Genomic DNA, 17,331 nt, shown 5'->3' with positions numbered 1-17,331 from the left:
AGGCTGAAGACCTACATTAGGCTGGTGACAATGTCAAAGAAGGGAAGAGGGAGAATACCAGAGATATTAGAAGGGTAGAATTGACAAAATTCAAAAATGTATTTGACATAGGGGGGAAAATTGAGGATGATTATTAGGTTGTAAGCTGGGGTGAATGGGAGAATGATGGAGCCCTTGACAATAATAGAAAAGTTCTGAATAGCTTAATTTGGGTAAAGAATAGCTTAGTTTTGAACCTGTTGGATTCAAGATGTCTATCCATTATGAGATGATTAATAGACAACCATAAATGTGATACAGGAAATCAGGACAGAGGTTAGGGTAGAACAAAGAATTTGAGAATCATCTACATAAAGACATTAATTAAATACATGAGAGCTGTACTATTATAGCTGAGATCACTTAACAAAAGAAAAAATCCAAAACAAAAAAAAAATCACCTAGCAAATCAGAAGGAGGACCCGAATAAAGCCTTTGAGATAAACTCATAGTTAATGAGTGAAACCTGTAAAGATAAAGTAGAGAAAGAAGGCTAAGAGGAAAGGAGAAGAATCAGAAATAAACAAGGTCATGAAAACTTAGAGAAAAGAAAGTATCAAGGAGAAGAAGGTAGGTGAGAAAAATTTATTAGATTTGGCAATAAAGATATCATTAGGAACTTAGAAAGTTGCTGCTTTAGCCAAATGTTGAGATTGGAAACCAGACTATAGTGTTAACAAAAGAGTGAGAGGAAAGAAAGGAGAGGTGAAAATCATGGATAGGTTTCTTTTTTTATTTTTTTCCCAATTGCATGCAAAGGGAGTTTTCTACATTCATCCTTTTGCAAGCTTCTGAGTTCCACATTTTTCTACCACCCTCCCTTCCTACGCCCTCCCAGTCTCATATAGATTGCACATGTATAATTGTGTTCAACATATTTCCACATTCATCATGTTATAAGGAAAAACAAAATAGATACTTTAAAAAGTGAATATAATTTGCTTTGTTCTGTATTCAGACTCCATAGTTTGGAGGAAAAATATCTCTTGATGTTCATATCATTTTCCATAATTGAATTGTCCTTGATCATTGACCTGCCGAGAGGAGCTTCATTCATCATGGCTGATCATCTCACAATGTTATTGTTAATGTGTATAATATTCTCCTTGTTCTGTTCACTTCACTCAGCATCAGTTTGTGCAAGCCTTTGGTCTGTCCACTCATTATTTCTTACAGAGCAATAGTACTTCATCACATTCATATGCAATAACTTCTTCCCCAATTGATGGGTAGCCCCTCAATTTACAATTCTTTGCCACTAAAAAAAGTGCTTCAATAAATATTTTTGCACATGCTGATCTTTTCCCATTTTTTATGATCTCTTTGGAATATAGGCCTAGTAGTAGCATTATTAGATCAAAGGGTATGCACAGTTTTATTGCCCTTTGGGCATAGTATGGATAAGTTTCTTTTTTTTTAAGTTTTTTTTTTCTTTTGCAAGGCAATGGGGTTAAGTGGCTTGCCCAAGGCCACACAGCTAGGTAATTATTAAGTGTCTGAGTCTGAATTTGAACTCAGGTCCTCCTGACTCCAGGGCCAGTGCTCTATCCACTGCGCCACCTAGTCACCCCTGGATAAGTTTCTTAAGGAGTTTAGTCATAAAAATGGGAGGAGAGATAAAGGAAAAGATCACTAGCTGGGATGAACAGTTCAAATGAGGATTTTTGAGGGGTGGAGAGATGAGGGCATGTTAATTAAGCATTTTCAAAATTAAAAGGTAGAGAATCATAGATGGGACAGTCTGCTAGAGAATGCTAGAAGGAATGGGATCACTTGTGCATACAGAGGAGTTTACCAAGGAAAAGTTTACCAAGGAAAAGAAAGGGGCCCCTTTCCATGCTAGAGAGAAGTAAAGAAACAGAAATTTCTTGATTGAAGTAAGATGAGAAGGAGGAGAGGAGAGGAAACTCTTGAAAAAAGTCCTCAATTTTGGCATTGAAATATAAGACAATGTTCTCTACTGAGAGAGGGAGGAGGGAAGTCATGGCAGATTTGAGGAAGGATGGAAAAGAAAGGATAAAAAGATTTGGAAAAAAAAGACTTTGTGTTGAGTTGGACAGAGAATCTCTTAAGGAGATGTAAAAGGATTACCTCTTCGCAGTGAGGGCTAAGTTGAGACAATATAACATAAATTATTAATAGTCTCAGCACAGTTTTAAGATTTTCTCTAGTTTCATTCAGTAACATTTGAGTAAGAATTATGGCAGAGGACTGTGGTAGTAATCCAAGGCTTAGGGCTGGCAGAGCAAATGGACTTGATAATAACTGGAAATAAGGAAGTGGAAGAGCTGGGATTTGAACTGAGACCTACTTCTATCAAAGCTACTATAATTTTCAAAGTTATATGCTCCCTCCCATTGGTGTTTTGTTATAACATTGATCCTGTACTATCACAGTTTCTTACTGCTGTTTACTTTCAGTTCTCATTCTGCTGGTATATACATTAGTTTATTCCTCAGGTCCTCAAATTCCATCTCCATGTCTTTTTCCAAGTCTCTTGTTTTCCTCCTTGGCCCACTGAAATAACTTCCTCTCTTATTCCTGTTTCCTAAAACTCTCTCAATAAGCTTGAATTGTTTATGCTGCATAATTGCTATGAAGATAAAATTAGATAAATGCTGAAAAAGCTTTTAGGAAAATATAATACCCATTACAATTAAAAACTTAAAAAGCTTACGAAAAAATAACTTTTCTTAAAATAAGTAGTATCTACATTTTCTATAATGTGACTTAACTAGAAGTCTTTCCTTTATAATCAAGAGTGAAGAAAGGATATCCATTATTATTATTATTTATTAGTAGTAGTATTGTACTAGAAATGGTAGTTCTAGGAATAAGATGAGAAAAAGAAAATGGCAGGTATAGGAATAGACAGAAAAACAAAACAATCACTTCGAAAATGATATGATGGTATACTTAGAGAATCCAAGAGTATCAATTGAAAAATTAGTTGAAACAATTAACTACTTTTGAGGAGTTTCAGAATATAAAAAACCCATACAAATATCATAATTTTTATATATTACCAACAAAACCCATCTGGAATATATGGAAAGATAAATTCCATGTAAAATAACTATATGCAGTATAAAATTTTCGAAATTCAACACACACACACACACACACACACACACACACCATACGAACCCAATAACAAAACACTTTTCACACAAATAAAGACATCCAAACAATTGAAGAAATATTAATTGTTTTGGGGCAGATTGAAGCAATGTAATTTAAAATGATAATAATTCCTTCATTAATTTACTTACCCAGTACCATACCAATCAAACTACCAAAGAGCCAAGACCTTTTCAGGACTTACTCACTTTTGTTGTCTACCTGCCATTGAATTCTCACCTGTGCTTTAAAAAAGCTGTAGTTTGCACAGTAGTCATACTCCAGTAAACCATCTTAGCAGATGGATTAAACCAAGTTGAGGGTAACCTAAAAGCCTCAGACCCCATAGGTTAGTTAGGGGATGCCTACCCTAAGCATGTAAAGACTTCCCTGGCACAATGGGCAAATTAGAACAATTTGTTCCAATAGTCATAAAAGTAATTGAAGCAGGTACTATGGAGAGCTCAGAACTTGGTCAGACATCAAAGACATCAAGATCATCCATTGCATTCCAAGTCATCACCAGTCATCTTGACTTTTGTTTTGCCACTAGACTTTGATGACTCTGGAAAAATGAGACTGATGACTGTACAACTCTGCTTCACTTAAATCTAATTCATGCACAAGTCAAGACATCACCCTAAGAATTCCTCTTCAAAAACAAAGGACAAACAACAAGAAGGAAGTGTGTTTGGGAGTGGGAGGGGAGCAGGAAATAACACAATTTACCCAGAGGAATACAAGGTCAAGAGTATCAAGGGAATCAAAGGGAAAAAAAGTGAAGAAAAACATCATAGCAGTACTAGATCTCAAACTAATGCTACAAAGCTGTAGTCATCTAAACAAACTGGCAGTGGTTAAGAAATAGAGCAGCTGATCAAGGGATTTGATTAGGTACACAGGAGCAAATAATCACAGTAATTTTGTGTTTAATAAATCTAAATATTTCAGCTATTAGAGCAAGAATATCATTTTCAACAAAAACTTCTGGGAAAATTGGAAAGCAGTTTCAGAAAAACTAGATTTAGACAAGCATCTCACATCTTTCACCAAGATAAGTTCAAAATGAGTACATGATTGAGACATAAAAGGTGATATCATTAGCAAATTAGAGAATTATAGAGGGAAATGATCAAACTCAGAGATAGAAAGGATTACAAGAGGTAAAATGGGTGATTGTGATCACATCAAAAGTTTTTGTACAAATAAAACTGATACAGCCAGAATTAAAAGGAAAGCTAGAAAGAGGGGGTGGGAGGAATCTTTACAAATCTCTCTGATAAAGGCATCATTTCTGATATACAGATAGGCGATAGATAGATATGGTTGGTTCTTGTCCTTCATTATCGAAGAAGACCAAGATGACATCACTATGCTTTAGACAAATTACAGTGTGTCCAGTTGTCCGACTGTAGCTGATCTGACCAATACAAGTTCAGAATGCTCCACCACAGTTTGGGCACAAATAGTTCATATGCACACCTAGGTTGGGTACTCTAAATTTACGAATGTTACATTTCCTTTGAGCTGCTTCAGTTCTGCCTTCCTCATAGAATGCAGCACCCTCACTAACTGATGAGGGCTTGCCATTCTGGGCAATCCTGTCTCCCAAGCTGTACCATCAATTCTTATGTTCTTCAATGAGACCTTCAGGGTGTCTCAATATCACTTCTTCTGACCCCCTTGTGAGCACTTTCCCTGTGTAAGTTCTCCATAAAATGTTTTTTTTTTGATAAACATACATCTGGCAATGTAGTTGTACGTCCAGACAACATAGTTGCACTTTCTATAGTAATGTCGGAATGGCAGTTTAGCTGGAGAAAGAACCTCGGTGTCTGGTATCTTCTCCTGCCAGGTGATCTTCAGAATCTTTCTAAGATAATTTAAATGGAAGCAATTCAGTTTCCTGACATGGCTCTGGTAGACTGTCCAGGTTTCACAGGCATATAGCAATGAGCTCAGCACAATGGCTCCTGTAGATCTTTAATTTGATAATCAGTCCATTCGGAGCCACTCAAATACTGAGCTAACTCTGGCAATGAGAGTGTCAATCTCATTATCAATGTATAGCTCCTTAGAAAGGGCATTTCTAAGGAAAGTGAACTTGTCCACAGTACTCAAAACATCACCACTTGCTGTAATCAATGATTCCACATATGGATGGTGGTGCTGGCTGATGGAACACCTGTGTTTTCTTGGTTAATATTTAGACTAAATTTAGCACAAGCAGCAGGAAATCGATCCATACTTTGTTGCATCTCAGCTTCAGAGGTTGCATTGAGCACAATTATCTGCAAACAGAAGATTATGCATCAACACTCCCTCCATTATAGTCCTGACTTGTAGACTTTTCAAATTGAAAAATTTGCCATCAGTACAGTAGCTGACCTTGAGGCCACATTCATCCTCATTGAAGGCATTTGATAACACAGCTGAAAATATCTTGCTGAAAAGAATCTCAAGAGTATTGTCCACTATCCAGAACCCGGGTATGCATATAAATAATACATATATATTTATATTTATATATATATATTATATATAATTTTAAAGTCTAATCTCTATTACTCACATTTTCTCTTTCATAAAACTGGACAATCAAGAAAATAATAAATCAGGTCCTGATTTATAGTGCTTGATGATTTCCAAGTGTAATACTCAAACTGAAACTGGCCATCAACTCTCAAATAATAGTTGGAGTTCTTTCCAGCATACCCCTGGGGAGAAGAGTCTGTAAAACAATTGGAAATCATATGAAACAAGTAGTTAAGCTTTTAATGCATTTTGATCAAATGAAGCCACAAATAACCTCAAAGAGTTCAATAACAGAAAAGTCCCAGGTATATCAAAATACTCAAAGAAATGCTCTTTGTCAAAACAAAAAGCTGAAAACAAATGTTGTGCTCAACAATTAGGAAATAACTGAACAATCTGCTGCATATGAATGCAATAAAATATTATCAGTTTAAATAATAATAAGAAGAATTTAGGGGTACTTGAGAAGACATGAAGGAATACAAAGTAAGAAAAGTAAAAACAAAAGAACAATATACATAATGAATTATAAATGAATCAAGACTATAAATGAGAAACAACACTAAACACTAACAACAGATCAAAATAATGTTGGTTTCAAATTATTAAAATTCAATCCTTTATCTTTCTTTTCTTTTAATAAATGGTAAAATGAGGGGGGAAAAGATGCGAAGTGACATGTCACTGACAGTCATAATCATGATCACTGGAACTTTTGCTTAAACTTTTTAATGGGAAAGTCCATAGGAGAGAGGTGTAAAGAAAAGAAGGTGTTTTTATTGGAAAATGATATATCAAAATAAAACAATTTTTAAAAATAAAGTAATTCTGATTATAATTTTTTAAAAGGAAGGGTGATACAGAATCTCTGGACTTAAAATCTCCAAATCTGACTTCTTATGAAGAAATCAATGAGGGATCATATAGAATGATTAGAAAAACAGAGAAAGGGAATGCAGTTCTGAAACTCTGTCAATATATAAATCATTTAATAGTACCACGCAGGGTTCAGCTAAGGCGCAGTGTATAGAGCACCAGCCCTGGAGTCAGGAGTACCTGAGTTCAAATTCAGCCTCAAACACTTAATAATTACCTAGCTGTGTGGCCTTGGGCAAGCCATTTAACCTCATTGCCTTGCAAAAAAAAATAATAACACACAACAAATCTATACAATTAAGGGTCCCTCTGTCATCTAGTTAGGCATACATTCTGTGGTATTCCCAATCTGCCTTCTTAATTTAAAAGACTGAAAAAAATATATGCAGTATACATATTCACCCAAAAGTTTTTGATAATTGTATCAAATTAGTCAAACCTTTTGTGAGTATTAGCACAGTTACCCCACCTCTAAATGACTAAAATGTTTGCACTTAAAAAATTTTAACATTTGCCCTGACTGTAGCTTAAACCAAGATCAAAATGTTGTGTACCAAGTAACTCAGTGAGCCCCTTCCAATTAAAACTGCTAAAATTGTGAAGAAATTATTCTTTAACTAGATGATTATCATTAGAAACTGCACTGCTGTAGACAGAATTTATAGCAACAAAAAACACTGTATTTTCTTTCCCAAAATATAATTCTTCATGGCCACAGACAAACAAAATTCATTTCCAGAGGCTTGAAAACACTGTTCTAAGTTGAAGAGTTTCTAACACCCCAGGGTGATGTGAAGGGGGAATGTACTTAATTAGCTCTTCTAACCATTTACTACTACAACCATCAAGGTGCAGGAAAGACTGTGCTTTCCAATTAACATATTTATGTAACTCCAGTGTTAGCGTCATAATTCAATTTGTCATGATGATAATTAAGTTGTTGTCCTGTCAGATAGTATTTAGAGGAAAGCTTGCACTGATTAGCAGTTAAATTTATTTTTTATCCATGTGAATATGATTTTATATTGTAGTTTTCTGTGGAGGGGTCTTCGTTAGCTTTTATCCCAGCACTTAGCTTAGTATACAATAGGCATTTAATAAATGTTTATTAATAAACTATAAGGCAGAGACCTTATTTTATTTATATATATATGTAGTTGTTCAGTAATTTTCCCTCACTTTTCATGATCCCAGTTGGGATTTTCTTGCCAAAGCTACTCATTATAAAGATGAGGAATTGAGGCAAACAAAGTTAAGTGACTTTCCCAGGATCAAATAGCTGGTAAGGGTCTGAGGACATATTTGAACTCACAAAAATGAGTCTTCCCGACTTCAGGTTCAGCATTCAATCCACTGAGACACCTAGATTCTTTGTCTTGTACATAGTTTGGTGCATTATTGTTTGTCCTTCATTTCTTGAAGGGGACCGATGATATCAGGAGGGTTATGCCTTGCTTTTGAATTGGATTTGAATTGGATTTGAAAGTCATCAGTCTCACTATCTCCAGGGTCACCTGAATTCAGTACTAAGACAAAGGTCTGGACAATTGGAGACAGGTCCAGATGCAATGTGAGATCTTGATCTTTTTAAAGCTCAGATCTTTCCCAGGTCTCAGTATGTCTGAGGCAACATCCATTCCATGATTTAAGGCTATGAAAGAAATGAGACAAAAGATCGTCTAGATTGCCTATTAAAAAAAGTCAAACTGGGAAGGCAAGACCCTCTAGGTTTTTTACTATAACAGAAACAATTGCTATTCACACTTACCCTGAGTCATCAAAACCAAATAATGACCAAATGAGGCTTGGGCTGGAACCTATAATTGACTGATCATAGTTCAATTTCAAGAAATCATAAATGAAACTACATGGGACAAAGGATTTATTGTTTTAGGTATTTTTTTAAATACTAAAATAAATAAGTAGGGAAGAGAAAAAAAAAGCTTTCCCCCAAACCCCAAGATAACTTGTGAGACTTCAACAATTAAAATTTATATTCCTTTGGGTAGAGCACCTACATGTAAAGGTATGTTTTCCCCATATGACAAAAAGAGGGGAGGGAGGGAGGGAGGGAGGGAGGAAGGAAGGAAGGAAGGAAGGAAGGAAGGAAGGATGACTCTTGCTCCTGGTTTGCATGGCCATTAATTTTTTTCCTAAAAGTATCTAGTCTGAAAAAGTAAATACCTAACACTTGCAATAAAAACCCATTTTTTCCAGTTAGAATTCATTAAATCTTTGCATGTAACTGAATAACTAATCTTTTCATGTAGTTGGAAAAATTAATTGATTAATTAAATTTCTAAAAAAGAATTCATTGAAAAATTATGAACAAGTCTTGATTTTTTTCATCCTCAACATCCACAACACTGAAGGCCCTTCACTGAATTTTTTTTCAAACAATTGGACATTGTTTAATGTTCAATTCAGTGAACATTTATTTAGTACAAATACAATCTCAGACACTTACTGTGTGTCCAGGGATATCACTTGAACTGTTTGCTTCAGCTTCCTCATCTATTAAATGAGAATAATAACAGCATCTACATCTCAGAACTGTTGTGAGAAGCAAATGAAATAATAATTGTAAAGTGTTTAACAATGTATCTGAAGCATATTAAGCATTAAAAAATGTAAACTGTTATTATTGTTATTACTACTACTACTACTACTACTACTACTACTACTACTACTACTACTACTACTACTACTAAATACCTGCTCTTTGTCTGACACCATGATGGACAATTTTGATGCAAAGAAAAAATGAAACTTTTCTTGTTTCAGAGTGCTGACACTCTACTGAAGAATGGAGAAGGAATATGCTGGTACTTGGATAAATAAATACAAAGCTATCCAGAGAGAGAGAGAGAGAGAGAGAGAGAGAGAGAGAGAGAGAGAGAGAGAGAGAGAGAGAGAGAGAGAGAGAGAATTGGCAAGATCAGGAAAGTCCCATGCAGGTAATAGTGCTCAAGTTGTGCTTTGAAAGAATTGATGTATTTGAGAATCCCAAGACAAACCCAGAAACTATATGGATACAATTACAAAGAACCTTTCACACACAAAAAAAGGCAGATCTAGACAATTGGAAAAATGTCAATTGTTGATGGTTAGGTCGAGCTAATATAATAAAAATGACAATTTTACCCAAATTAAAATATTTATTCAGTGCCATACCAATGAAACTACCAAATAACTATTTTACTGAGCTAGAAAAATAGTAGCAAAATTCATATGGAGCAACAAAAGGTCAAGAATAACAAGGGAACTGATGAAAAAAATGTAAAGGAAGGTGGCCTTGCTCTACCAGATCTAAAACTATACTATAAAGTTTTAGTCATCAAAGTTGTCTGGTACTAGTTAAGAAATGGAGTAATTGTCCAAGGATTAGAATAGGTTCAAAAGAAAAAGTAGTAAATAACTAAAGTAATCTACTTACTGTTTGACAAATACAAAGACATTAGTTTCTTGCATAAGAACTCACTATTTGGCAAAAAATGTTGGGGGGAAACTGGAAAATAATATAGTAAAAATTAGGCATTGCCCAATAGCTCAGACTTGACCAAAATAAGATCAAAATGGGTACAGAATTTAGACTTAAAGGGTGATACCATAGACCAGTTAATAAATCAAGAAATATTCTCTCAAATCTATGGAAAAGGGAGAAATTTATGACCAAACAAGAAATAGATTTCATTATAGATTGCAAAATGGATGATTTTAACTAAATTAAATCTAATTTTTTTTTTCACTAATGAAACCAATACTGTTGAAATTATAAGAAAAACAGAGAGCTGGGAAATAATTATCACAGCTAGGTGTTCGGATAAAGGTCTTATTTCTATATAGAGAGAATTGAATCAAATTTATAAAGTTACAATTTATTTCCCAATTGATAAATGGTTAAAGGATATGAACTGACAGTTTTCAAAGGAAGAAATTAAAGCTATATATATAATCACATGAAAAAATGCTCCAAATCATTACTGATTAGAGAAATGCAAATTAAAAAAAACTGGGAGAAGCATCACATTCAATTTGTATCAATGTATACCATGGAAACAATGTATAGACTGGCAAATTGCCTTCTGTGGGGGATGGGGGAGGGAAGCAAGATTAGGGGAAAAAATTTTAAAACTCAAAATAAATAAAATCTTTGGGGAAAAAAATTAGGAGATACTGCCTCACACCTATTTCATTGGCTAAGATGGCAAAAGGGAAAACAATATTGGGAGGATAGAACATTAATGCACTGTTGGCAGAGTTGTAAAGCTGATCCAACCATTCTGGAGAGCAATATGGAACAAATCCAAAAAGCAATAAACTGATCATACCCTTTGACCCAAAATACCAATCCTAGGCCTATATCCAGAAGAAATAATAAGAAATGGGAAAAGTTCTACATTTTTCAAAACACTCATAGCACCTCTTTTTATAGTAGAAAAGAATTGGAAATTGAGGGGATGCTCATCAATTGGAGGGTGGTTGAACAAGTTGTGATATATGAATGTTATAGACTACTGTTGTTCTATAAGAAACCATGAATGGTCGGACTCTAGAGAAGCATGGAACAAATTACAGAAACTCATATTGAGCAAAAGGAGCAGAACCAAGAGGATATTGTACTATTAACAACATTGTGAGTTGATCAACCGTTTTGGATACAGTTCCTCTTAGAAGTTCAGAGAGCTAGGACAACCCTAGGAGACCTGTTATAGACACTGATATCCACATCCAGAGGAAGAAATACAAAACAAAACAAAGAAAAATCTACAGAACCTGAATGAACAAACACTATATTCACTTTTTAAAAATTTCTCTTGTGTTTTTTCTCCATCTCATGGTTTTCTTTCTTTCCCCTTAATCCTAATTGCTCATATAGAAAATGACTAATGTGTAAACATATTATAAATAATACATGTTCTCCAGACTATTCACCATTGAGAGGAGGGGAATAAGAAGGGAGGATGGAAGGAAATTATGTAATATAAATATGCATATGCATATGGATGAATGTTAAAAAAAATTTTCAAAACATGTATTTGGAAATATATCAATTGAAAAAACACAAAGAATTGATGAAAGAAAGGAATACATTTCAGATGTGAGTGACCTGTGCAAGTACATAAAGATAGACATATGTTATATAAGGGAATAGCTAGATAAAACAATTTGACTGGAATCAGTGATTGTGAAAGGTGGTAATATGGGAAGCATATGTTTCAAAAGATTAACATTTCCATCAGTTTGGGTATTTGCACCACTGTCCCTAATCATAACCCCTCCACAGTTTAACAGTCTTCATGAGTTTTTGTTTTATAAAGGATAAATACTGGGCCTGTGATTTCATTGCATTAAGGAATATTTGGACAATGAAACTCCCTCTTAGTATGTGTTTTCCCTTCTCAATAGCTGATAGAGTTGCCATAGAGGTGTCAAAGTCCTGCTCCACTGACTGGCTTAAAAACCTTGAAACTTTGGAATATGGCCTGAAACAGATTAAAAGGTCAAAGCAAAATGCTTGACAAAACAAATAAAAATACAATAAATCACAGATTATGTTAATTTGTGGCTTTCTAAATCAATATGCAGCTCACAGGGATCCTTATTTATAGCTTAGTTGACCCCACTTTTATCTGAGTTTGACACCACTGACCTTGATCATTGAGGAGTTAAATGACCTGTCGACAGTCAAATGAAACTTAAATGGGTTATAAATGGCATCTCTGTACTATATGCTTCTCATGTAATAAAAATATTTTCTAGGAAAAATGATAGTTTATTTTCAATAGGCTGTCATGATAGTTACTTTATATGAATAATTTTTTTTGCCCTGAATCTTTCAGTACAAGTGTAGAAACTGAGCCTAACAAAAGAAAAAAAAAACTGCCTTTTTTTGTCATCTTTTTTGTTGTGTTTTGTTTTGGGGTTTTCTGTTACTTTTTATCATAATCATTTGAGGACATGCTTTACTTCCCAAGAAAAAAATAATGAAAACTCTTTGAGGATATAGATTAAACTGGTGTGTGTGGGTGTGTGTGGGTGTGGGTGTGTGTGTTATTTTTTAGTCATTTCAGCCATGTCTGACTCTTCATTACCACATTTGAGGCTTTTTTTGTCAAAGATATTAGAATGGTTTGTGATTTCCTGTCCAGCACATTTTAAGATAAGAAAACTGAGGCAAACAGGGTTAAGTGACTCTCCAGGATCACACAGCTAGTTTGTCTGGGGCCAGATTTGAATTCAAAATGATGAGTCTTTTTATCCACAATGCCACTTAGCTGCCCCTAATTATGTTGTCATGCAAATAGGAAGCACTTCATAAATGCTTGAGAAATTAGAAATCAAAGATAAATCAAGTGCTTAGATATTTCCACTCAAAGTCAATAATCATTTATTAATTGCTTACTCATGCTAAGTACTTGGAATAAAAAGAAAGACAAAAACAGTCTCCACCCTAGCAACTTTTATATTCCAATGAGGGAGACAACATATAAACACCTAGGTGAATACAAAACGTATATGAAATAGAGAGAATTCAGACTGAGAGGTAAAAGAATTAGCAGGTGGGAGGACCAGGAAGGGCATCTCACCTTGTTACATAAATAGAATTACAGCTGCTAAACTTGAAGAATCAAACAACTTCTATGTAACTAATCAGTTCAAGGGAAGGAGAGTCATGGATATGTTTCTAATGGGTTACTGTTCATTGTCTTCAACCTGTGTCAGTACTACTATATATCAGATTCTCATGATGTCTAACTTTTCTAAATTTTGATTTAGATCTTTAAATTGATTCTTGTTCCTTGTTTTGTTATTGTTATCAGATTTATTCATTCTGAAAGAGGGACACACAAAAAAATTATAGTTTTGCTGTATATCTCTTCCTATATCTCATTTAGCTCTTTCTTTGAGTATGAGTTTCTTTTTCTTTCTTTTGTGTGTGTGTGGGGGGGAAGAGAAGATATAAAGAAGAGCAAAATATTTGCTTAAAAAATAAAAAAGATACATATGTGATAGAAGACTATGAGGCATAATTTCAGTAGGGAAAGATGGGACTTCAGGAGGTACAGATGATGATCAGAAGTGGTATCACTAAAAAATTCTCAAGAAACTCTCAAAAGAAGAGTAGCCTTGTAGATCATCAGACATCCTAAATGGTGTGGAATAGCTTGATTTGAATCTAGCAATCCTATCATTTCTGGTATGTTTAAACTTCTCTTGGAACTCTGGGAGTTAGATCACTAACTATAGAAACAGTTATCCACCTGAAATCTCTCTACTAGGAAACATTATTCTCTAAATCTGTGACTGAAACTTGCAAGACAAAAATATCAACAAATCAGGGTATTTTTTATTTGATAAGCATAATATTCTTACAGTATGTTTCTTTTCTCCATGCCTTGGTAAAGAGGGGGAGGTTTTCCTTTTCACATCCAAAATTTCACATCCAGTACTTCTTCTGCATTCATAATAAGGCTTTATGTTTTTGCTTCATTAAACTTTTATTGCACATACATTATGGAAAAAAACATGTCTTCACTCAAAAGTTTGCATACTCTGAGTGGCTTGCATGCATGCCCCCCAAATGAGAGGTGGCAGGTATTAATTTTTAAAATTGGCACATTTCCCCTGCATTCCAGTAATGTTGATGGAGGGAAAATGTCCATAAGCAAAAGAAGAAATCCCATCTGACAGTAGAGTTGACACTTCAGATGGAATTACTAAGCACGTGTGGCCACACCAAACAGCAAATTCCAAATGGAGTCTGCTTCATTAGTGATGGGAATTTTAATAGCAACACCTTGGCACTAAATTTGTATCATATCTCCCCCACTGTCTCTTAAATCAATTGAAGATTCCCGTATATGTAAAGAAATCTTAGGTAAGAAAACAATAGATCTCGATAGCCAAAGATTCAAATAGTGCCATGAAACTAAATGTAGTGGGAGGGGGTCAATAGCAAGGGGACCCTGAGCTAAATTAAGAATACATCTTTGGTTACTATAAAAGAAAAGGAAAATGATAAATGTTGGAGGGGATGTGGGAAAACTGGGACACTAATTCACTGTTGGTGGAATTGTGAACTTATCCAACCATTCTGGAGAGCAATTTGGAACTATGCCCAAAGGGCAATAAAAAAATTGCATAACCTTTGATCTGACAATACCACTACTGTGTCTGTTTCCCAAAAAGATCATTAAAAGGGAAAAGGACTCACATATACAAAAATATTTATAGCAGCTCTTTGTGAGTTGATAAAGAATTGGAATTGAGAGGATGCCCATCAATTAAGGATTGGCTGAGCAAGTGGTATATGAATGTAATAGAGTATTATTTTTCTATAGGAAATGATGAGCAGTCAAATTTCAGAAAAATCTGGAAAGACTTTTATCAACTGATGCTGAGTGAAGTGAGCAAAACCAGGACAGTATTGTACACATTAGTAGCAATATTATGTAATGATCATGTAGACTTAAGATCTACAGTCTTTTATTTTTTTCATTTTTTGCGAGGCAATGGGGTTAAGTGGCTTGCCCAAGGCCACACAGCTAGGTAATTATTATTAAGTGTCTGAGGCCGGATTTGAACTCAGGTACTCCTGACTCCAGGGCCAGTGCTCTATACACTGCACCACCTAGCCACCCCTAAACATAGTTCTTTAAAATAAACCCAGAGGTAAGGTTTAGAACAGAGATGTCATACACTGGCTCAACCTTCTCAGATATGGGAAAATTAGACTAAAATGTAATTAGGAAATAGTTTTTAAAAATAAGCAAACATATAATAAAATATAGATAATGCTAAATGCTTTCTAAATCAATATACCACTCACAGGGATCTTTGTTTCAGTGAGTTCCATTTCTATTTTAATTTGACAGCACTAGTCTAGAGTAGGTTTGAAAGGAAGAATAACTAAAGGTACACCAAGTTGATACTTGTCTTAATCAATTCTAGGTAGGAAGTTAATAAGTAGTAAGTAGATAATTTGGTATAGAGGGAAAAATGGACTAGGAATGAGGAGACTTTTGTTACTGATAGTTATTTGACCTCAGGTTAGTCACTTAACCTCCAGAAAATGAAGGGTGGTAAACTTGATCTCTTAAGTCTCTTCCAGATGTGGAATTCTGTTCAGTTCTCAGAGAAGGATCCACAAAGTTGCTTTCCAGGCATGATCCTGAGAAAGGATGTGAAAGTCATCACCACAGCAAAATGGTTAAGGTCAGAAGCAGTCTATGATCTAAATTCTACCCCTCATTATATTCATTATATGCTCATCTCACCCTCTACAGTAGAGGTAGAAAAGAAAGGATAAGACCTTGGGGAGACAGTAGACCCAGATTCCTTCCATTCCATGTATGACTGGGTTTCATTTTCTCAAAGGACTTGACTTAGAATCTCAGTCTCTGCAACACAGATCAAGTCTCCTACTAAACCTTGTACCCAGAGCTAGGCTCATGGATAGTGCTTAGAATATCTCACAAACATATTAAGAACTCATGTTCTCAAAAGATCACATGTCAATGAGTATAGCATCAGTGATGGGCATGCTATGGGGAAATGAACCAGGAAAGATTGAATATTGAAACTAGTGGATATCAGAATTCTTTTCCCCAATCGCCACAGGTTTCTGTTAGGTTTTATAATAAATATCAATTACTCAATGGGAGAGGGAAAAACCTATATCTATCTTCAGACTTCTGGTTTAAAAAACAGCTTTTATTGAGGACAAAAACTATTAACTGGAATCTATGGCAGTCATCCCTCACCACTGTCCTTGTACAATCTTTTACATGGAGAAAAAGGATTCCAATTTTATTTAATGTTACATTTATGGACATTCATAACTAGATTTCAAAGACCACATTGTTGATAGTAAAATTTTTGAAATATAGGCTATGCCTATATTGAAAAGGAAGTGCTTTGTCTGATCTTCTCAATTTCATGTGCATTTGTGGAGTAGACACAGGTATTACAGTGGAAAACACACTGAGACCAGGTAAGATGGTAAAAATAGTAGGAAGCAGTATAATTCACTTCCTTCTCAAGTATACGAATAAATATCTGAGACAAGTAGCAGACCAAGTAGTGATCAGGAATTTTAAAAAAGCTACAAAGGTGGTCGTCTTTCCTACATAAGACCAAATATTTGACCTACAGGCAAGTGACCAGGGCAGGAACAATGAAACATGAGTGGACCAACATTATGATATGAAACTCCAGGAGCAGAATAGAGGGAGAGGGATCTCAGATTCAGCAAAGTCTCTCAGTACTGATGCTGTGATCTTGATTCTATGAAGGATCTGAGAATCAGGACTCAGTCCCCAAGCTCAAAGGTCATACCTCTAATGTGAGAAAAGACCTTGGGCAAATTTAAATAACTAACTGTAGAAGTAATAATTGTTGATAAAAAAAATAAAAAGGATAAATTCAATGTATTAAAAAATAATTTTGGAGGCAGCTAGGTGGTGCAGTGGATGGAGCACTGGCCCTGGAGTCAGGAGTACCTGAGTTCAAATCCAGCCTCAGACACTTAATAATTACCTTGCTGTGTGGCTTTTGGAAAGCCACTTAACCCCATTGCCTTGCAAAAAAATTAAAAAAACTAAAAAATAATTATCCTATTTAAATTAATTTACTTATTGAATGGCATGTCTAGCAAACTACCAAAGTTAAGTCCCATTACTGACCTTTTGAAATCTGTCTTAACTAGAAATAGGACATTGCTCTCATGACCTTGGGTTGCTGTCTAATAAGGCATTC

Source organism: Macrotis lagotis, chromosome 1 (genome assembly GCF_037893015.1).
Source record: "Macrotis lagotis isolate mMagLag1 chromosome 1, bilby.v1.9.chrom.fasta, whole genome shotgun sequence".
NCBI classification, from domain to species: Eukaryota; Metazoa; Chordata; class Mammalia; order Peramelemorphia; family Peramelidae; genus Macrotis; species Macrotis lagotis.
Note: the sequence above shows the minus strand (reverse complement) of the source record.